The 22406-nt window shown below is 48.4% G+C and overlaps 1 pseudogene; it reads right to left on the bottom strand.

Annotated features, from left to right (window-relative positions):
- Window positions 1-510: 510 nt before the first annotated feature.
- LOC134983359 (oocyte zinc finger protein XlCOF7.1-like) overlaps window positions 511-22406 on the bottom strand; it is a 162002-nt pseudogene continuing 140106 nt past the window's right edge.

The raw sequence follows: 22406 nt of genomic DNA, 5'->3' as shown, positions 1-22406 counted from the left end.
TATTTTTTGTTGAACTGGATGAGCGCACTGATCTACTGATTTACAATATTTGATTTAGGATTGTTTAGTTTGTACCATTACTTTTGGTCCCTTAAAAAGTGGGAGGCACATATAAAAACCTTTTAATTCCTACACCGTTCACCTGATTTTGATGTATATACCCTCAAATTAAAGCGGAAAGTCTGCAGTTAAAGCACATCTTGTTCGTTTAATTTCAAATCCATTGTGGTGGTGTATAGAGCCCAAAATATGAGAATTGTGTCGATGTCCCAATATATATGGACCAGACTGTATATTGCATGAAGCATAGGAGATAGGATTGACACTTGAGGAACATTGCATGACAGTGATAATTATACTCCAGAAGATTTAAATGGTTCCGTATTTGGGTAATGTCTAATATGTTCAACAAGAGCGGATTTATTTCTCTCACAGCATGAAAATGGCTTCTCACCTGTGAAAGCGCTGATGTGTAACAAGACCTGATTTCTGTCTAAAACATTTCCCACAGTTAGAACAGGAATACGGCTTCTCACCTGTGTGACTTCTCTGATGTGTAACAAGAGCTGATTTCTGTGGAAAACATTTCCCACACTCAGAACAGGAATACGGCTTCTCACCTGTGTGACTTCTCCGATGACTAACAAAAGATGATTTGTATGCAAAACATTTCCCACACTCAGAACAGGAATATGGCTTCTCACCTGTGTGACTTCTGATGTGTAACAAGATTTGGTTTCGATACAAAACATTTCCCACACTCAGAACAGGCATACGGCTTCTCACCTGTGTGACTTCTCTGGTGTTTAAAAAGAGACGATTTAAGTGCAAAACATTTCCCACACTCAGAACAGGAATACGGCTTCTCACCTGTATGACTTCTCTGATGTTTAACAAGATTTGATTTATTTGTAAAAAAATTCCCACACTCAGGACATGGAAATGGCTCCTCACCAGTGTGACTTCTCTGATGTGTAACAAGATCTGATTTCTGTGGAAAACATTTTATACACTCAGAACAGGAATACGGCTTCTCACCTGTGTGCCTTCTCTGATGACTAACAAAAGATGATTTGTATGCAAAACATTTCCCACACTCAGAACAGGAATATGGCTTCTCACCTGTGTGACTTCTCTGATGTGTAACAAGATTTGATTTATTTGAAAACAATTTCCCACACTCAGAACATGGAAATGGCTTCTCACCAGTGTGACTTCTCTGATGTGTAACAAGATCTGATTTCTGTGGAAAACATTTCATACACTCAGAACAGGAATACGGCTTCTCACCTGTGTGACTTCTCTGATGTGTAACAAGATATGATTTTGATGCAAAACATTTCCCACACTCAGAACAGGAATACGGCTTCTCACCTGTGTGACTTCTCTGATGTTTAAAAAGATCCGATTTCTGTGCAAAACATTTCCCACACTCAGAACAGGCATACGGCTTCTCACCTGTGTGACTTCTCTGATGTCTAACAAGATCTGATTTATATGTAAAACATTTCCCACACTCAGAACATGGAAATGGCCTCTCACCTGCCTTAGCTGGCTGATGAGTAATACGGTTTGTGTTCTGTGTAAAACATTTGGTATCTATAGAACAGGGAAACTCTGTATCTAATCTCAGAGCTGTAATAGATGCACCAATATCAGAGTGATCAGGAGAACATTTCCCAGGATCAGGGGGATCAGCTGATAGAGCTGGATGTATAATTGGGGTAATGGGATTATCTCCTGGAGAATCCTGTCTACTGTCATTATCTGTTATTTCACAATCCGGGGATAACATTAGATGTACTTCTGAGATATTCCTGCTTGTGGGTCCATCTGCTGGAAATAAAATACATTAATATATAAAATGAGCAGACAAGACCCAGGATGTAACAAGATACAATATATAATTCTATAACTGCCACTTTTTATTTACCTGTAATCAGTGCTTTTATGTTTATTAAAAAAACAAAAAAGATAGGATGCTTAGACTGGAGCTTGATCAACACGGAAGGCTCAAGTGGGATTACTAGAGGTGACACAGACGCTCATATGGGATTACTAGAGGTGACATGGACGCTCATGTGGGATTACTAGAGGTGACACAGACGCTCATGTGGGATTACTAGAGGTGACATGGGCGCTCATGTGGGATTACTAGAGGTGACGTGGGCGCTTATGTGGGCTTACTAGAGGTGACGTGGGCGCTCATGTGGGATAACTAGAGGTGACATGGACGCTCATGTGGGATTATTAGAGGTGACATGGACGCTCATGTGGGATTACTAGGAGGTGACATGGACACTCATAGGGGATTATTAGAGGTGAGATGGACGCTCATTTGGGATTACTAGAGGAGACATTGGTGCTCGTGTGGGATTACTAGGTGACATGGACGCTCATGTGGGATTACTAGAGGTGACACGGACACTCATGTGGGATTACTAGAGGTGACACAGACACTCATGTGGGATTACTAGAGGTGACACAGACACTCATGTGGGATTAATAGAGGTGACATGGACGCTCATGGGGGATTATTAGAGGTGACATGGACGCTCATGTGGGATTACTAGAGGTGACACGGGCGCACATGTGGGATTACTAGAGGTGACACGGGCGCTCATGTGGGATTACTAGAGGTGACATGGATGCTCTTGGGGGATTACTAGGAGGTGACATGGACGCTCATTTGGGATTACTAGAGGTGACATGGACGCTCATGTGGGATTACTAGAGGTGACACAGACGCTCATGTGGGATTACTAGAGGTGACGTTGGCGCTCATGTGGGATAACTAGAGTTGACATGGACGCTCATGTGGGATAATTAGAGGTGACATGGACGCTCATGTGGGATTACTAGGAGGTGACATGGACACTCATAGGGGATTATTAGAGGTGAGATGGACGCTCATTTGGGATTACTAGAGGAGACATTGGCGCTCATGTGGGATTACTAGGTGACATGGGCGTTCATGTGGGATTACTAGAGGTGACACGGGGACTCATGTGGGATTACTAGAAGTGACATGGACGCTCATGGGGATTATTAGAGGTGACATGGACGCTCATGTGGGATTACTAGGAGGTGACATGGACGCTCATGTGGGATTACTAGGTGACATGGACGCTCATGTGGGATTACTAGAGGTGACACGGACGCTCATGTGGGATTACTAGAGGTGACACAGACACTCATGTGGGATTAATAGAGGTGACATGGACGCTCATGGGGGATTATTAGAGGTGACATGGACGCTCATGTGGGATTACTAGGAGGTGACATGGACACTCATAGGGGATTATTAGAGGTGAGATGGACGCTCATTTGGGATTACTAGAGGAGACATTGGCGCTCATGTGGGATTACTAGGTGACATGGGCGTTCATGTGGGATTACTAGAGGTGACACGGGGACTCATGTGGGATTACTAGAGGTGACATGGACGCTCATGGGGATTATTAGAGGTGACATGGACGCTCATGTGGGATTACTAGGAGGTGACATGGACGCTCATGTGGGATTACTAGGTGACATGGACGCTCATGTGGGATTACTAGAGGTGACACGGACGCTCATGTGGGATTACTAGAGGTGACACAGACGCTCATGTGGGATTAATAGAGGTGACATGGACGCTCATGGGGGATTATTAGAGGTGACATGGACGCTCATGTGGGATTACTAGGAGGTGACATGGACGCTCATGTGGGATTACTAGAGGTGACATGGGCGCTCATGTGGGATTACTAGAGGTGACACAGACACTCATGTGGGATTAATAGAGGCGACATGGACGCTCATGGGGGATTATTAGAGGTGACATGGACGCTCATGGGGGATTACTAGGAGGTGACATGGACGCTCATGTGGGATTACTAGAGGTGACATCGACACTCATGTGGGATTACTAGAGGTGACACGGGCGCTCATGTGGGATTACTAGAGGTGACACGGGCGCTCATATGGGATTACTAGAGGTGACATGGATGCTCTTGGGGGATTACTAGGAGGTGACATGGACGCTCATGTGGGATTACTAGAGGTGACACGGACGCTCATGTGGGATTGCTAGAGGTGACGTGGGCGCTCATGTGGGATTACTAGAGGTGACATGGACGCTCATGTGGGATTACTAGGAGGTGACATGGATGCTTATGTGGGATTACTAGAGGTGACAAGGGCGCTCATGTGGGATTATTAGAGGTGACATGGACGCTCATTTGGGATTACTAGAGGAGACATTGGCGCTCATGTGGGATTATTAGGTGACATGGGCGCTCATGTGGGATTATTAGAGGTGACATGGACGCTCATGTGGGATTACTAGGAGTTGACATGGACGCTCATGTGGGATTACTAGGTGACATGGGCGCTCATGTGGGATTACTAGAGGAGACATTGGCGCTCATGTGGGATTATTAGAGGTGACATGGACGCTCATGTGGGATTACTAGGAGTTGACATGGACGCTCATGTGGGATTACTAGGTGACATGGGCGCTCATGTGGGATTACTAGAGGAGACATTGGCGCTCATGTGGGATTACTAGGTGACATGGGCAATCATGTGGGATTATTAGAGGTGACATGGACGCTCATGTGGGATTACTAGGTGGTGACATGGACGCTCATGTGGGATTACTAGGTGACATGGGCGCTCATGTGAGATTACTTGAGGTGACACGGGCACTCATGTGGGATTACTAGAGGTGACACGGACGCTCATGTGGGATTACTAGAGGTGACAGACACTCATATGGGATTACTAGAGGTGACATGGACGCTCATGGGGGATTATTAGAAGTGACATGGACGCTCATGTGGGATTACTAGGGGGTGACATGGACGCTCATGTGGGATTACTAGAGGTGACATGGGCGCTCATGTGGGATTACTAGAGGTGACACAGACGCTCATGTGGGAGTACTAGAGGTGACACGGATGCTCATGTGGGATTACTAGAGGTGACATGGACGCTCATGTGGGATTACTAGGAGGTGACATGGATGCTCATGTGGGATTACTAGAGGTGACAGGGGCGCTCATGTGGGATTACTAGAGGTGACATGGATGCTCTTGGGGGATTACTAGGAGGTGACATGGACGCTCATGGGGGATTATTAGAGGTGACATGGGCGCTCATGTGGGATTACTAGAGGTGACATGGATGTTTATGTGGGATTACTAGGAGGTGACATGGATGTTTATGTGGGATTATTATAGGTGACACAGGCGCTCATGTGGGATTACTAGAGGTGACGAAGGCGCTCATGTGGGATTACTAGAGGTGACATGGACATTGCTATAATAAAACACCAAAGAAGAGAAAGTGCTGTCCTGTTTGCGCACTAATAAATAATATATAACCTTTATTAAGTACAGTAAAGTATGTAAGATAAATCGTTGAAATATTAAACACAAAGTTAAGTGTATAAAGAGCTGAATAAAGTAATAAAAATAAGATTTTACTCACCGGTACATCTATTTCTCGCAGTCCGTAGTGGATGCTGGGACTCCGTAAGGACCATGGGGAATAGCGGCTCCGCAGGAGACTGGGCACATCTAAAGAAAGCTTTAGGACTACCTGGTGTGCACTGGCTCCTCCCACTATGACCCTCCTCCAAGCCTCAGTTAGGATACTGTACTCTGAAGAGCTGACACAATAAGGAAGGATTTTGAATCCCGGGTAAGACTCATACCAGCCACACCAATCACACCGTATAACTCGTGATATTATACCCAGTTAACAGTATGAAATATTAACGGAGCCTCGTAACAGATGGCTCAACAATAACCCTTTAGTTAACAATAACTATATACAAGTATTGCAGACAATCCGCACTTGGGATGGGCGCCCAGCATCCACTACGGACTACGAGAAATAGATTTACCGGTGAGTAAAATCTTATTTTCTCTGACGTCCTTAGTGGATGCTGGGACTTCGTAAGGACCATGGGGATTATACCAAAGCTCCCAAACGGGCGGGAGAGTGCGGATGACACTGCAGCACCGAATGAGAGAACTCAAGGTCCTCCTCAGCCAGGGTATCAAATTTGTAGAATTTTGCAAAAGTGTTAGACTCTGACCAAGTAGCAGCTCTGCAAAGTTGTAAAGCCGAGACCCCTCGGGCAGCCGCCCAAGAAGAGCCCACCTTCCTCGTGGAATGGGCTTTTACAGATTTAGGATGCAGCAGTCCAGCCGCAGAATGCGCAAGCTGAATTGTGCTACAGATCCAGCGAGCAATAGTCTGTTTTGAAGCAGGAGTACCCAGCTTGTTGGGTGCATACAGAATAAACAGCGAGTCAGTTTTCCTGACTCCAGCCGTCCTGGAAACATAGATTTTCAAGGCCCTGACTACGTCCAGTAACTTGGAATACTCCAAGTCCCTAGTAGCCGCAGGCACCACAATAGGTTGGTTCAAATGAAAAGCAGATATCACCTTAGGGAGAAACTGAGGACGAGTCCTCAATTCCACCCTATCCATATGGAAAATCAGATAAGGGCTTCTACATGACAAAGCCGCCAATTCTGACACACGCCTGGCCGAAGCCAAGGCCAACAGCATGACCACTTTCCACGTGAGATATTTCAAATCCACGGTTTTTAGTGGCTCAAACCAATGTGACTTTAGGAAACCCAACACCACGTTGAGATCCCAAGGTGCCACTGGAGGCACAAAAGGGGGCTGAATACGCAGCACTCCTTTAACAAATGACTGAACTTCAGGCAGTGAAGCCAGTTCTTTCTGAAAGAAAATCGACAGAGCCGAGATCTGGACCTTAATGGAACCCAATTTTAGGCCCATAGTCACTCCTGACTGTAGAAAGTGCAGAAATCGACAAAGCTGAAATTCCTCTGTTGGGGCCTTCCTTGCCTCACACTAAGCAACATATTTCCGCCATATGCGGTGATAATGTTTTGCAGTGACATCTTTCCTGGCTTTAATCAGCGTAGGAATGACTTCCTCCGTAATGCCCTTTTCTTTTAGGATCCGGTGTTCAACCGCCATGCCGTCAAACGCAGACGCGGTAAGTCTTGGAACAGACAGGGCCCCTGCAGCAGCAGGTCCTGTCTGAGCGGCATAGGCCATGGGTCCTCTGAGATCATTTCTTGAAGTTTCGGATACCAAGCTCTTCTTGGCCAATCCGCAACCACAAGTATAGTCCTTACTCCTCGTCTTCTTATTATTCTCAGTACCCTGGGTATGAGAGGTAGAGGAGGGAACACATAAACTGACTGGTACACTCACGGTGTCACTAGAGCGTCCACAGCTATCGCCTGAGGGTCCCTTGACCTGGCGCAATATCTTTTTAGCTTTTTGTTGAGGCGGGACGCCATCATGTCTACCTGTGGCCTTTCCCAACGGTTTACAATCATTTGGAAAACTTCTGGATGAAGTCCCCACTCTCCCGGGTGGAGGTCGTGCCTGCTAAGGAAGTCTGCTTCCCAGTTGTCCACTCCAGGAATGAACACTGCTGACAGTGCTAACATGTGATTTTCCGCCCATCTGAGAATCTTTGTGGCTTCTGTCATCGCCATCCTGCTTCTTGTGCCGCCCTGTCGGTTTACATGGGCGACCGCCGTGATGTTGTCTGACTGAATCAGTACCGGATGGTTTTGAAGCAGTGGTCTTGCTTGATTTAGGGCATTGTAAATGGCCCTCAGCTCCAGAACATTTATGTGTAGGGAGATCTCCTGGTTTGACCATAGTCTCTGGAAGTTTCTTCCCTGTGTGACTGCCCCCCAGCCTCGAAGGCTGGCATCCGTGGTCACCAGGACCCAGTCCTGTATGCCGAATCTGCGGCCCTCTTGAAGATGAGCACTCTGCAGCCACCATAGCAGAGACACCCTGGTCCTCGGAGACAGGGTTATCAGCCGATGCATCTGAAGATGCGATCCGGACCACTTGTCCAACAGGTCCCACTGAAACGTTCTTGCATGGAACCTGCCGAATGGAATTGCTTCGTATGAAGCTACCATTTTTCCCAGGACTCGCGTGCAGTGATGCACCGACACCTGTTTTGGTTTTAGGAGGCCTCTGACTAGAGATGACAGCTCCTTGGCTTTCTCCTCCGGGAGAAACACTTTTTTCTGGTCTGTGTCCAGAACCATCCCCAGGAACAGTAAACGTGTCGTAGGGATCAGCTGTGACTTTGGAATGTTTAGAATCCAACCGTGCTGTTGTAGCACTTCCCGAGATAGTGCTACCCCGACCAACAACTGCTCCTTGGACCTCGATTTATCAGGAGTTCGTCCAAGTACGGGATAATTAAAACTCCCTTTTTTCGAAGGAGTATCATCATTTCTGCCATTACCTTGGTAAATACCCTCGGTGCCGTGGAGAGACCGAACGGCAGCGTCTGGAATTGGTAATGACAGTCCTGTACCACAAATCTGAGGTACTCCTGGTGAGGATGGTAAATGGGGACATGCAGGTAAGCATCCTTGATGTCCAGAGATACCATGTAATCCCCCACGTCCAGGCTTGCAATAACCGCCCTGAGTGATTCCATCTTGAACTTGAATTTTTTTATATATGTGTCCAAGGATTTTAAATTTAAAATGGGTCTCACCGAACCGTCCGGTTTCGGTACCACAAACAGTGTGGAATAGTAACCCCGTCCTTGTTGAAGTAGGGGCACCTTGACCATCACCTGCTGGGAATACAGCTTGTGAATTGCCTCTAGCACAGCCTCCCTGCCTGAGGGAGTTGTCGGCAAGGCAGATTTGAGGAAACGGTGGGGGGGGAGACGTCTCGAATTCCAGCTTGTACCCCTGAGATACTACTTGAAGGATCCAGGGATCCACCTGTGAGCGAGCCCACTGACCGCTGAAATTTTTGAGTCGGCCCCCCACCGTACCTAGCTCCGCCTGTGGAGCCCCACCGTCATGCGGTGGACTTGGAGGAAGCGGGGGAGGACTTTTGCTCCTGGGAATTGGCTGTATGCTGCAGCTTTTTCCCCCTACCTCTGCCTCTGGGCAGGAAGGACGCACCTTTTCTGTACCTGATAATACGGTGCTTTCTTTGGCTGTGAGGGAACATGGGGCAAAAACTTTGACTTCCCAGCTGTTGCTGTGGAAACGAGGTCTGAGAGACCATCCCCGAACAACTCCTCACCCTTATAAGGCAAAACTTCCATGTGCCTTTTAGAATCTGCATCCCCTGTCCACTGCCGAGTCCATAACCCTCTCCTGGCAGAAATGGACATTGCACTTATTTAAGATGCCAGCCAGCAAATATCCCTCTGTGCATCTCTCATGTATAAGACTGCGTCTTTAATATGCTCTATGGTTAGCAATATAGTGTCCCTGTCTAGGGTATCAATATTTTCCGACAGGGAATCTGACCACGCAGCTGCAGCACTGCACATCCATGCTGAAGCAATAGCTGGTCTCAGTATAATGCCTGAGTGTGTATACACAAACTTCAGGATAGCCTCCTGCTTTCTATCAGCAGGTTCCTTTAGGGCGGCCGTATCCAGAGACGGTAGTGCCACCTTTTTTGACAAGCGTGTGAGCGCTTTATCCACCCTAGGGGGTGTTTCCCAACGTGACCTATCCTCTGGCGGGAAAGGGTACGTCATTAGTAACCTTTTAGAAATTACCAGTTTCTTATCGGGGGAAGCCCACGCTTCTTCACACACTTCATTTAATTCCTCAGATGGGGGAAAAACTACTGGTAGTTTTTTCTCCCCAAACATAATACCCCTTTTTGTGGTACCCGGGGTAAGATCAGAAATGTGCAACACATTTTTCATTGCCTCAATCATGTAACGAGTGGCCCTATTGGACATTACATTTGTCTCCTCATCGTGGACACTGGCATCAGTATCCGTGTCGACATCTGTGTCTGCCATCTGAGGTAGCGGGCATTTCAGAGCCCCTGATGGCCTTTGAGATGGCTGGGCAGGCACGAGCTGAGAAGCCGGCTGTCCCATATTTGGTATGTCGTCAAACCTTTTATGTAAGGAGTTAACACTTTCACGTAATTCCTTCCACAAGTCCATCCACTCAGGTGTCGGCCCCGCAGGGGGTGACATCACATTTATCGGCATCTGCTCCGCCTCCACATAAGCCTCCTCATCAAACATGTCGACACAGCCATACCGACACACCGCACACACACAGGGAATGCTCTGACTGAGGACAGGACCTCACAAAGCCCTTTGGGGAGACAGAGAGAGAGTATGCCAGCACACAGCAGAGCGCTATATAACACAGGGATCCCACTATAACTGAGTGTTTTTTCCCTTAGAGCTGCTTATATTATATATACTGCGCCTAAAGTTAGTGTCCCCCCTCTCTTTTTTACCCTTCTGTAGTCAAAACTGCAGGGGAGAGCCTGGGAGTGATCCTTCCAGCGGAGCTGTGAGGGAAAAATGGCGCCAGTGTGCTGAGGGAGATAGCCCCGCCCCTTTTTCAGCAGACTTCTCCCGCTTTTTCTGGAACTCTGGCAGGGGTATTTTTACACCTATATAGCCTTCCTGACTATATATGGTGTATATTTGCCAGCCAAGGTGTATTATATTGCCCTCAGGGCGCCCCCCAGCTCCCTGCACCCATCAGTGACCGGAGTGTGAGGTGTGCATGAGGAGCAATGGCGCACAGCGGCAGTGCTGTGCGCTACCTTGTTGAAGACCGAAGTCTTCTGCCGCCGATTTTCCGTTCTTGCTTCTGGCTCTGTAAGGGGGACGGCGGCGCGGCTCCGGGACCGGACGATCGAGGCTGGGCCTGTGTTCGATCCCTCTGGAGCTAATGGTGTCCAGTAGCCTAAGAAGCCCAAGCTAGCTGCAAGCAGGTAGGTTCGCTTCTTCTCCCCTTAGTCCCTCGGTGCAGTGAGCCTGTTGCCAGCAGATCTCACTGTAAAATAAAAAACCTAAAATATACTTTCTTTCTAGGAGCTCAGGAGAGCCCCTAGTGTGCATCCAGCTCAGCCGGGCACAAGATTCTAACTGAGGTCTGGAGGAGGGTCATAGTGGGAGGAGCCAGTGCACACCAGGTAGTCCTAAAGCTTTCTTTAGATGTGCCCAGTCTCCTGCGGAGCCGCTATTCCCCATGGTCCTTACGGAGTCCCAGCATCCACTTAGGACGTCAGAGAAAAACCATTGGGTTTTAATTGATAAAATGCTGGTAATGTGGTGGTGGGAGGGGGGGGGGGGGGGGGGGCTGCAGGCTTAAATGCATCGGTCAATACGTGAACTAATGCTCCACTGTTTATTATTGTTAGTTAATATAGTGAGTGCAGAGCCCCAGTGATTTGATTTAAACAATGTGGTCGTACACTGTGTTGCACCCCAAATCTAGGAACGGCGAGTGCTGTGGATTAGTATATTATGGGGTTGTGAGGACCCCGGGTTCATGTGTGCATTATTCTCGCCTATCGCTCATCTCCGCCTTGAGAAAGGCAGCGTTTACAGTTCTGCACGGCGCCCCAGGGTCACTACCGAGTTCCCAGATCACACAGTAAGAACGCAATAGCAAGGTACAATGGCACCTTTATTTTCATACACACTAATTATACAGGAAAATCCGTAACACACTTTGTACAATATATACAGGTAGCATTAATAATGATTACGATTAAGATTATATAAGAGAAAAGAACCACACAAAGCAACAACTCCTGCCCCTACACAGTCACTAGCCACCTCAGGGAATACTTGCGTTTGGCGACTCCTTACGGATACTGGTTTGCTGATCCCGGCCGCATGGCCTGATGGTCCTCTACTATGCAGAGGTAGGGTGTGCTGACCAGTCACCCGGCTCCAGCCGGCACACCAGTCACACACCTGGGACAGCTCCCGATGGAGCTAACGCTTAACTGTGTAGACGGGACCCTCTCCACAAAGCCAGGTCTCCAGACAAATGGGCTGACAGGATCTCTCGACTCCTGGCAACAGCCTGCGTTTCCTTAGTCAGGATGCCCTTCCAATCTCTCTGCGGGCCCTTTTGAAACCTCCTAAACTCCCATGATGCTTTGCTCACCTGGTGATGCGGCAGAGTGTCCTGATTGGAGGGATTTTCAATCCTCATATGTAAAAGTGTCGAGGAACACCAGGTGGCCCCCTGTAGCTTTGCAGTCACTAAGTCTACTGGAAGGCCCTCCTGGACAATAGGCACTAATTATGGAGATAGGAAGGTTGGCTGCCCTCTGGCCATAACCTGAGTGGAAGTTAACCCCGTATAGTCATTTGTGATGTCACAGCCTCCTCAGCTAAGTGATGCTTCCTGTGAAGGGGGTTGGGGTGGGGGCTGTGACAGGGGGGGCTCAGCCCTGCACTTTTGGTATATCACCCAGCCAGATGTCTCTGACCGTTTACCTGGCTGGGCACCCACCTGACACCAAGCACTTACCCCCATTAGTGCTATCCAATACAATCACACATATACATTTCATAGGCATTGTGTAGAGAGCAAATCAGGGCTAGAAAGATATTCACTGAGAGTCACAAGCATATAAAGAAAAGGGACAATCACCTAAATACATATGTCCACTGCATACAGTAATATGGGGGATACAGCTCAGATACGAATAACAGCTGGGTGTTATACAGGATAAAATACAGTTATCTCTGGCATTCTGCCATCACTACTGAAGCGCAGGACCAGGCTGGCCAAAAAATACGCGACGTGACGTGGGCATGGCTACGTTCCGTCACAGGGGTATATGCAATTGCGGTCGAATTTCCAGCTGGAATTCGACTGTTTTTTAATTCAACAGTCACACACCCTCCCGCGGGGACCCAAATTCGTCATATTCAATAAAAAACGGACTCGACAGTCCCGCTGTCGAAAAACGGACCAATTGACGATAGTGTGCGTCCTGGATTTGACTTCATGGACGGCACAAAGGTGTCTAAAAAACCCTGAAAAAAATTGCACGGGGTCCCCACTGCTAAGCATAACCAGCCTCGGGCTCTTTGAGCCGGTCCTGATTGTAAAAATACGGGGAAAAATGACAGGGGATCCCTCGTATTTTAACAACCAGCACCGGGCTCTGCGTCTGGTCCTGGTGCAAAAAAAACGCGGGACAAAAGACGTATTGGGACAAAAGACGTAGGGGTCCCCCGTATTTTTCACACCAGCACCGGGCTCCACTAGCTAGAGAGATAATGCCACAGCCGGGGCACACTTTTATACCGGTCCCTGCGGCCGTGGCATTAAATCCCCAACTAGTCACCCCTGGCCGGGGTACCCTGGAGGAGTGGGGACCCCTTAAATCAAGGGGTCCCCCCCTCCAGCCACCAAAGAGCCAGGGGTGAAGCCCGAGGCTGTCCCCCCCCCATCCAAGGGCGGCGGATGGGAGGCTGATAGCCAAGTGTAAAAAAAAAAAAAAGATTTTAAACCTACCGGTAAATCTATTTCTCCTAGTCCGTAGAGGATGCTGGGGACTCCGTAAGGACCATGGGGTATAGACGGGCTCCGCAGGAGATAGGGCACCTAAAAGAACTTTGACTATGGGTGTGCACTGGCTCCTCCCTCTATGCCCCTCCTCCAGACCTCAGAGAACTGTGCCCAGAGGAGATGGACACTACAAGGCAGGATTTGGAAATTCAAGGGCAAGATTCATACCAGCCCACACCAAGCATACCACGTAACCTGGATCATACATAACCAGTTAACCGTATGAACAAAAAACAGCAACGGTCCAAGACAGATTCCAACTGTAACATAACCCTTATGTAATCAACAACTATCTACAAGTCTTGCAGAGTTTCCGCACTGGGACGGGCGCCCAGCATCCTCTACGGACTAGGAGAATGATAAAGTCAATTATTACCTTGGAACATTAGCTATATACTTTTTATGGACTAAGTACGCAAGTGGCGCATAGAGTACCGTAAGGGTACGCACTTAGCGTAGCAGACGCTAGACCGAGGGTGCAATGCACGAGCGACACGTACGCTCGCGGGCTTACGTTTAGTATCGAGCACGCTATAGGCGGCCGAGCACCGTAATGCTACGCTATTAGCGTAGCGGACGCTGTGTCCGAGAGTGGGACACGAGCAGCGCAGACGCTCACTGAATGACACACAGTAAACCTGGCTAACAACACACTGTAAGGGTATGCTTATACTGTAAACCTTAGTGCTGTAATACTACAATGATGTAACGCTTATTGACCTTGATAATAAGAAAGCTGTTTGAGCGATTGAGACGCTCAGAAACCCTATGTAATAAATGGTGAAATACACAAGACCTGATAAGGTTCCAACACCTTCGTAAATACCTTTAGTATGTAAAAAGGGGAAAATAAGATTTTACTCACCGGTAAATCTTTTTCCCGTAGTCCGTAGTGGATGCTGGGAACTCCGGAAGGACCATGGGGAATAGCGGCTCCGCAGGAGACTGGGAACAACTAAAAGAAAGCTTTTAGACTACCTGGTGTGCACTGGCTCCTCCCTCTATGACCCTCCTCCAAGCCTCAGTTAGGATACTGTGCCCGGAAGAGCTGACACAATAAGGAAGGATTATGAATCCCGGGTAAGACTCATACCAGCCACACCAATCACACCGTATAACTCGTGATACTATACCCAGTTAACAGTATGAAGTATAACTGAGCCTCTCAACAGATGGCTCATAACAATAACCCTTTAGTTAGGCAATAACTATATACAAGTATTGCAGACAATCCGCACTTGGGATGGGCGCCCAGCATCCACTACGGACTACGAGAAAAATATTTACCGGTGAGTAAAATCTTATTTTCTCTGACGTCTTAGTGGATGCTGGAAACTCCGAAAGGACCATGGGGATTATACCAAAGCTCCCAAATGGGCGGGAGAGTGCGGATGACTCTGCAGCACCGAATGAGAGAACTCAAGGTCCTCCTCAGCCAGGGTATCAAATTTGTAGGATTTAGCAAACGTGTTTGCCCCTGACCAAGTAGCAGCTCGGCAAAGTTGCAAAGCCGAGACCCCTCGGGCAGCCGCCCAAGATGAGCTCACTTTCCCCGTGGAATGGGCTTTTACTTATTTAGAATGTGGCTGTCCAGCCACAGAATGTGCAAGCTGAATCGTGCTACAGATCCAGCAAGCAATAGAGTGCTTCGAAGCAGGAGCACCCAGCTTGTTGGGTACATGCAGGATAAATAGCGAGTCAGTTTTCCTGACTCCAGCTGTCCTGGAAACATCGATTTTTAGGGCCCAGACTACGTCCAGCAACTTGGAATCCTCCAACTCCCGAGTAGCCGCAGGCACCACAATAGGTTGGTTCAAGTGAAAAGCTGATACCACCTTAGGGAGAAACTGGGGACGAGTCCTCAATTCTGCCCTATCCATATGGAAAATCAGATAAGGGCTTTTACAAGACAAAGCCGCCAATTCTGATACACGCCTGGCCGAAGCCAAGGCCAATAACATGACCACTTTCCACGTGAGATATTTCAGATCCACGGTTTTAAGTGGCTCAAACCAATGTGATTTTAGAAAACTCAACACCACGTTGAGATCCCAAGGTGCCACTGGAGGCACAAAAGGGGGCTGAATATGCAGTACTCCCTTTACAAATGTCTGAACTTCAGGCAGTGAAGCCAGTTCTTTCTGGAAGAAAATCGACAGAGCCGAAATCTGGACCTTAATGGAACCCAATTTTAGGCCCATAGTCACTCCTGACTGTAGGAAGTGCAGAAATCGACCCAGGTGAAATTCCTCTGTTGGGGCCTTCCTGGCCTTACACCACGCAACATATTTTCGCCAAATACGGTGATAATGGTTTGCGGTTACTTCTTTCCTGGCTTTTATCAGCGTAGGAATGACCTTTTCCTTTAGGATACGGTATTCAACCGCCATGCCGTCAAACGCAGCCGCGGTAAGTCTTGGAACAGACAGGTCCACTGCTGTAGCAGATCCTGTCTGAGCGGTAGAGGCCATGGGTCCTCTGATATCATTTCTTGAAGTTCTGGGTACCAAGCTCTTCTTCCGGAACCACGAGTATCGTTCTTACTCCTCGTCTTCTTATTATTCTCAGTACCTTTGGTATGAGAGGCAGAGGAGGGAACACATAAACCGACTGGTACACCCACGGTGTCACTAGGGCGTCCACAGCTATCGCCTGAGGGTTCCTTGACCTTGCGCAATATCTCTGTAGTTTTTTGTTTAGGCGAGACGCCATCATGTCCACCTGTGGCCTTTCCCAACAGTTTACCATCAGTTGGAAGACTTCTGGATGAAGTCCCCACTCTCCCGGGTGTAGGTCGTGTCTGCTGAGGAAATCTGCTTCCCAGTTGTCCACTCCTGGAATAAAACACTGCTGACAGTGCTAAGACGTGATTTTCCGCCCATCGGAGAATCTTTGTGGCTTCTGCCATCGCCATCCTGCTTCTTGTGCCGCCCTGTCGGTTTACATGGGCGACTGCCGTGATGTTGTCTGATTGGATCAGAACCGGCTGGGTTTGAAGCAGGGGCCTTGCCTGACTTAGGGCATTGTAAATGGCCCTCAGTTCCAGAATATTTATGTGTAGGGACGACTCCTGACTTGACCAAAGTCCTTGGATATTTCTTCCCTGTGTGACTGCCCCCCAGCCTCGTAGGCTGGCATCTGTGGTCACCAGGACCCAGTCCTGTATGCCGAATCTGCGGCCCTCTATAAGATGAGCCGTCTGCAGCCACCACAGCAGAGATACCCTGGTCCTTGGAGACAGGGTTATCAGCCGATGCATCTGAAGATGCGATCCTGACCACTTGTCCAAGAGGTCCCACTGAAAGGTTCTTGCATGGAACCTGCCGAATGGAATTGCTTTGTAGGAAGCTACCATTTTTCCCAGGACTCGTGTGCAGTGATGCACCGATACCTGTTTTGGTTTCAGGAGGTCTCTGACTAGAGATGACAGCTCCTTGGCCTTCTCCATCGGGAGAAACACTTTCTTCTGTTCTGTGTCCAGAACCATCCCCAGGAACAGTAGGCATGTGGTAGGAACCAGCTGTGACTTTGGAATGTTTAGAATCCATCCGTGCTGTTGTAGCACTTCCCGAGATAGTGCTACCCCGACCAACAACTGCTCCTTGGACCTCGCCTTTATAAGGAGATCGTCCAAGTACGGGATAATTAAAACTCCCTTTTTTCGAAGGAGTATCATCATTTCCGCTATTACCTTGGTAAACACCCTCGGTGCCGTGGACAGTCCAAACGGCAGCGTCTGGAATTGGTAATGGCAATCCTGTACCACAAATCTGAGGTACTCCTGGTGGAGGATGGTAAATGGGGACAAGCAGGTAAGCATCCTTGATGTCCAGAGATACCATGTAATCCCCCTCGTCCAGGCTTGCAATAACCGCCCTGAGCGATTCCATCTTGAACTTGAATTTTTTTATGTATGTGTTCAAGGATTTTAAATATAAAATGTGTCTCACCGAACCGTCCGGTTTCAGTACCACAAACAGTGTGGAATAGTAACCCCGTTGAAGTAGGGGCACCTTGACTATCACCTGCTGGGAATACAGCTTGTGAATTGCCGCTAGCACAGCCTCCCTGCCTGAGGGAGTAATCGGCAAGGCAGATTTGTGGAAACGGCGGGGGGGGAGACGCCTCGAATTCCAGCTTGTACCCCTGAGATACGACTTGGAGGATCCAGGGATCCACCTGTGAGCGAGCCCACTGATCGCTGAAATTTTTGTGGCGGCCCCCCACCGTACCTGGCTCCGCCTGTGGAGCCACACCGTCATGCGGTGGACTTGGTAGAAGCGGGGGAGGACTTTTGTTCCTGGGAACCTGCTGTTTGTTGCAGCCTTTTTCCCCTACCTCTGCCTCTGGACAGAAAGGACCCGTCTTTTCCCCGCCTGTTTTTCTGGGGTCGAAAGGACTGTACCTGATAATACGGCGCTTTCTTAGGCTGTGAGGGAACATGGGGCAAAAAAGCTGACTTCCCAGCTGTTGCTGTGGAAACTAGGTCTGAGAGACCATCCCCGAATAACTCCTCACCCTTATAAGGAAAAACTTCCATGTGCCTTTTCGAATCTGCATCCCCTGTCCACTGCCGAGTCCATAAGCCTCTCCTAGCAGAAATGGACAATGCACAATGCACTTATCTTAGATGCCAGCCGGCAGATCTCCCTCTGTGCATCTCTCATGTATAAGACTAAGTCTTTTATATGCTCTATGGTTAGCAGAATAGTGTCCCTGTCTAGGGTGTCAATATTTTCCGACAGGGAATCTGACCACGCAGCTGAAGCGCTGCACATCCATGCCGAAGCAATAGCTGGTCTAAGTATAATGCCTGAGTGTGTATATACAGACTTCAGGATCGCCTCCTGCTTTCTATCAGCAGGCTCTTTCAGGGTGGCCGTATCCGGAGATGGTAGTGCCATCTTTTTTGACAAACGTGTGAGCGCTTTATCCACCCTAGGGGGTGTTTCCCAACGTGACCTATCCTCTGGCGGGAAAGGGTACGCCATTAGTAACTTTTTAGAAATTACCAATTTTTTATCGGGGGAAGCCCACGCTTCTTTACACTTCATTTAATTCTTCAGATGGGGGAAAAACTATTGGTAGTTTTTTCTCCCCAAACATAATACCCTTTTTTGTGGTACCTGGGTTTATATCAGAAATGTGTAATACCTCTTTCATTGCCTCAATCATGCAACGAATGGCCCTAGTGGACATTAAATTTGACTCTTCATTGTCGACACTGGTATCAGTATCCGTGTCGACATCTGTGTCTGCCATCTGAGGTAGCGGGCGCTTTAGAGCCCCTGATGGCCTTTGAGACGCCTGGGCAGGCACGAGCTGAGAAGCTGGCTGTCCCGCATTTGGCATGTCGTCAAATTTTTTATGTAAGGAGTCTACACTTGCACGTAATTACTTCCATAAGTCCATCCAATCAGGTGTCTGCCCCGCACGGGGTGACATCACATTTATAGGCAACTGCTCCGCCTCCACATAATGTTCCTCATGAAACATGTCGACACAGCCGTACCGACACACCGCACACACACAGGGAATGGTCTAACAGAGGACAGGACCCCACAAAGCCCTTTGGGGAGACAGAGAGAGAGAGTATGCCAGCACACACCAGAGCGCTATATAATACAGGGACTAACTGAATTATATCCCCTATAGCTGCTATAATCTTTATACTGCGCCTAAATTTAGTGCCCCCCCTCTCTTTTTTACCCTTCTGTAGTGCAGACTGCAGGGGAGAGCCAGGGAGCTTCCTTCCAGCGGAGCTGTGAGGGATAAATGGCGCCAGTGTGCTGAGGGAGATAGCTCCGCCCCTTTTTCGGCTGACTTTTCTCCCGCTTTTTTATGGATTCTGGCATGGGTAATTATCACATATATAGCCTCTGGGGCTATATATTGTGATTATTTAGCCAGCCAAGGTGTTTTTATTGCTGCTCAGGGCGACCCCCCCCCAAGCACCCTGCACCCACCAGTGACCGGAGTGTGAGGTGTGCATGAGGAGCAATGGCTACTTTGGCTACCTTGGTGAAGACTGAAGTCTTCTGCCGCTGATTTTCCGGACCTCTTCTTGCTTCTGGCTCTGTAAGGGGGACGGCGGCGCGGCTCCGGGACCGAACATCAAGGACGGGTCCTGCGGTCGATTCCTCTGGAGCTAATGGTGTCCAGTAGCCTAAGAAGCCCAAGCTAGCTGCAAGCAGGTAGGTTCGCTTCTTCTCCCCTTAATCCCTCGTTGCAGTGAGCCTGTTGCCAGCAGGTCTCACTGTAAAATAAAAAACCTAAAATATACTTTCTTTCTAGGAGCTCAGGAGAGCCCCTAGTGTGCATCCAGCTCGGCCGGGCACAAAAATCTAACTGAGGCTTGGAGGAGGGTCATAGTGGGAGAAGCCAGTGCACACCAGGTAGTCTAAAAGCTTTCTTTTAGTTGTGCCCAGTCTCCTGCGGAGCCGCTATTCCCCATGGTCCTTTCGGAGTTCCCAGCATCCACTAGGACGTCAGAGAAAAACAGTTACAGCTTATACACTACAGACCTAACATTAATAACTAAACAGAATAACATGAAACAAATATAAACAATAGCGAACGATCGTAAACACAAGTACACAGAGTGAGAATGAATGGCATACACAAAAGGTAACAAAGTGGCTACAGAGAACATACCATACGTGGGAATACTCGCATGCGCAACCCGGACCCAGACCTCCGATATCAAGCAGATGATCGTTGATGAGAGAGAGTACTGGCCGGTCAGGGAACTGTGGCCTTTATATACACACCCTACAGTACAATACAATGGTCCCTACAATCTCATTGTCCATTGGACACAGGAATGTGTCTCTGCATTATAACAAAAGGTCATAGGTGGATTCGAACGAAGATTCCCACTGCATGGATAATGAACTGCAAATACAGTAAATGTCTGTAAACTACTTTTATACATAACTATACGCAGGAGCAAACAATCTCTTCCTAACCAACACCGGAATGTTTCTAATAAAATACTCTGCAGATTGATACTAAACACCATCGTTCAACCTTTGTCTGACCCTTCGTATTATGCAAAGAGGAATCCCCATGTCCACGAAGCATTTACACTATACATACTCGCAGACATTATTTAGGGGAATATTATCTACAAAACACACTATGGGGTATATGCAATTCACGGCGAATCGCGGCAATTTTTCGCCGTTTTTTTTTCCGACTCAATTCGCCAGGTGAATTCCGGCAGGTGCCTGCCGAAATTCACCATATTCAATGAAAAACGGATTCGCCAGAATCGCGGGCGAAAATCGGCCGATTTGGCGGATTTTGCCGCGATTTTAAAAAACGGTAAAAACCGGGAAAAACCCGAAAAAAAAAATGGCGTGGGGTCCCCCCTCCAAAGCATAACCAGCCTCGGGCTCATCGAGCTGGTCCTGGTTCTAAAAATCCGGGGAAAAATTGGCCAGGGATCCCCCGTATTTTTAAAACCAGCACCGGGCTCTGCGCCTGGTGCTGGTGCCAAAAATACGGGCGACAAAAAGAGTAGGGGTCCCCCGTATTTTTAACACCAGCATCGGGCTCCACTAGCTGGACAGATAATGCCACAGCCGGGGGTCACTTTTATGCCGTGCCCTGCGGCCGTGGCATCAAATATCCAACTAGTCACCCCTGGCCGGGGTACCCTGGGGTAGTGGGGACCCCTTCAATCAAGGGGTCCCCCCCCCCAGCCACCCAAGGGCCAGGGGTGAAGCCCGAGGCTGTCCCCCCCCATCCAATGGGCTGCGGATGGGGGGGCTGATAGCCTTTTGTGATAATAAAAATAAGATTTTACTCACCGGTAAATCTATTTCTCGTAGTCCGTAGTGGATGCTGGGGACTCCGTCAGGACCATGGGGAATAGCGGCTCCGCAGGAGACAGGGCACAAAAAGTAAGCTTTTAGGATCACATGGTGTGTACTGGCTCCTCCCCCTATGACCCTCCTCCAAGCCTCAGTTAGGTACTGTGCCCGGACGAGTGTACACAATAAGGAAGGATCTTGAATCCCGGGTAAGACTCATACCAGCCACACCAATCACACCGTACAACTTGTGATTTGAACCCAGTTAACAGTATGATAACAACGAAGGAGCCTCTGAAAAGATGGCTCACAACAATAATAACCCGATTTTTGTAACCATAACTATGTACAAGTATTGCAGACAATCCGCACTTGGGATGGGCGCCCAGCATCCACTACGGACTACGAGAAATAGATTTACCGGTGAGTAAAATCTTATTTTCTCTGACGTCCTAGTGGATGCTGGGGACTCCGTCAGGACCATGGGGATTATACCAAAGCTCCCAAACGGGCGGGAGAGTGCGGATGACTCTGCAGCACCGAATGAGAGAACTCCAGGTCCTCCTTAGCCAGAGTATCAAATTTGTAAAATTTTACAAACGTGTTCTCCCCTGACCACGTAGCTGCTCGGCAAAGTTGTAATGCCGAGACCCCTCGGGCAGCCGCCCAAGATGAGCCCACCTTCCTTGTGGAGTGGGCATTTACAGATTTAGGCTGTGGCAGGCCTGCCACAGAATGTGCAAGTTGGATTGTGCTACAGATCCAACGAGCAATCGTCTGCTTAGACGCAGGAGCACCCATCTTGTTGGGTGCATATAGTATAAACAGCGAGTCAGACTTTCTGACTCCAGCCGTCCTTGAAATATATATTTTCAATGCTCTGACAACGTCCAGCAACTTGGAGTCCTCCAAGTCGCTAGTAGCCGCAGGCACCACAATAGGCTGGTTCAAGTGAAAAGCCGAAACCACCTTAGGGAGAAAATGAGGACGTGTCCGCAGTTCTGCCCTGTCCGAATGGAAAATCAGATATGGGCTTTTGTACGATAAAGCCGCCAACTCTGATACTCTCCTGGCTGAAGCCAGGGCCAGTAGCATGGTTACTTTCCATGTAAGATACTTCAAATCTACCGATTTGAGTGGCTCAAACCAATGGGATTTGAGAAAATCCAAAACTACGTTGAGA

This window comes from Pseudophryne corroboree (genome assembly GCF_028390025.1).
Source record: "Pseudophryne corroboree isolate aPseCor3 chromosome 3 unlocalized genomic scaffold, aPseCor3.hap2 SUPER_3_unloc_13, whole genome shotgun sequence".
Classification (NCBI taxonomy): domain Eukaryota; kingdom Metazoa; phylum Chordata; class Amphibia; order Anura; family Myobatrachidae; genus Pseudophryne; species Pseudophryne corroboree.
The sequence above is the reverse complement of the archived record's forward strand: the minus strand, read 5'-3'. Positions and strand labels throughout refer to the sequence as shown.